This window comes from Buceros rhinoceros, unplaced genomic scaffold, assembly GCF_000710305.1.
Source record: "Buceros rhinoceros silvestris isolate BGI_N320 unplaced genomic scaffold, ASM71030v1 scaffold6106, whole genome shotgun sequence".
In the NCBI taxonomy this organism is placed as follows: domain Eukaryota; kingdom Metazoa; phylum Chordata; class Aves; order Bucerotiformes; family Bucerotidae; genus Buceros; species Buceros rhinoceros.
Genome location: NW_010419196.1, coordinates 1,528 through 3,158, shown reverse-complemented (window position 1 = coordinate 3,158; position 1,631 = coordinate 1,528).

Here is a 1,631-nt window from a genome sequence, read left to right as displayed (position 1 = left end):
AGGGAAGGAGAGAGAATCCAAACTAAACATAAAGATTTCAGCTGTATTAGACATGGAAGCCAAGGAGTGTTACAGCTTGGAAACAGACACTGAGATGACATATATGCCAGTTTCTTCCATAAACTGTTAACTGGATTTAGAATAACTGCCAGAAAGCAAATCTAGGAAGAGTTATGAAACTGGGCTTAAATTGGGAAATTTGTCTGGAGTTGGCAATGAGCAAATAGAATTACGTTTTTATACAGTATATGAGAATCAACATTCAAATGAAGCTCCTCTAGCCTTTCTATTTGTGGTGATTTCCACGGATTACTATGCTAATGTCAGATTATTTTGACATTACAAGCTTCTACTAACTGCTAGCCTGTATTTTCACTAAGATCTGAATCCTGCTAAAGCAAAAGCAAGACAGGTTGTAACTTGAACAGATTCAGGATTTTAGAACTCCTGTTCACACACAAAGGTGCTTAAAAACTCACAGGAATTGTTACAGTCTCTAATTCCCCTTTTTGCCAACAAGGTTCACGGTAGCAGAATGGCCCAGGAGCTAAATTACTTGACTCTAGATCTAGGAGACCATGATCCAACTGTCACAGTCTTTCTATGTTACCTTAGGAGGTCCTTAGCTTCTTCAGGCCTCAATTTCTCATGTAAAATGCGGCCCTGCCCTGAAGGGTGCCTTGCCATCAGGTGCTCAAAAAGCGATGGTGATGGGTCCAAATAGATCGATCACAGAGACAAAATGATGCAAATCTGTACCTTCAACAAGACTTGCATTGAGAGAAAATTTTGTTTGCCATACCGGTCAAATTACAGCCATCCCACAGCACCCTACAACAGTATTGCCAAGGCAGAGCAAAGGCTAGCAACTCCCCAGAAGAGAAGTTGCATTTCCCTTCTCCATCTGCCCCAAATTTCCACTAGAACTTGTCTGACTTTTTTTTTCTTTTTGAGTTAACTTTCTTCTAGCTCACTCCTGCAGAACAGGTCACAGTGGCATCAGATGACCACCAGCAGTGGCAGGAGGGATGCATGGAAGAATATGAATAGGAGCAGGGAGGGAAGCAGGGGAATGCTGCTGCTAGCACAACCTGGCAACTAAACTGCTTCAGCTACACTGTCAAGTCATATACCGAATACACAACCTGTCCCCACGGCAATAATGGTGTGCAGCTCACTTACACGGTGCTGCAGTGGTACAGAACTGCTTAAGACACACATTCACAAGCTCATTTCCTAGTTTTGTTCTGACCAGTTTTAAGTCTTCTACCCTTCTCGCTACACCCTGACAATATTAATGCAACCACCACCACCTGCACCCCGTTTGCTAACACATGTAAGTGAAATATTCAGGTTTCAACAGTTGGAGTCTACTCAGCATATATAGATACAGATAATTATATATCATTATTTTATATATATATAGAGTACATGTATTCTAATTTGTACCTCTTGATAGGAGGTTGAATTTTACAGTTTTCTAGCTGGGAGATAGCTCAGTTTTAAATATCTGCTACTATATTAAACAAGTGTGTGAATTCCTGTAAAAATTTCACGTTCCAGGAATTTGCCAAAAAGCAGCAGGAACCCTGCATTTTTGACCCAAAATCAGAGCTTGACCATTCTTACTC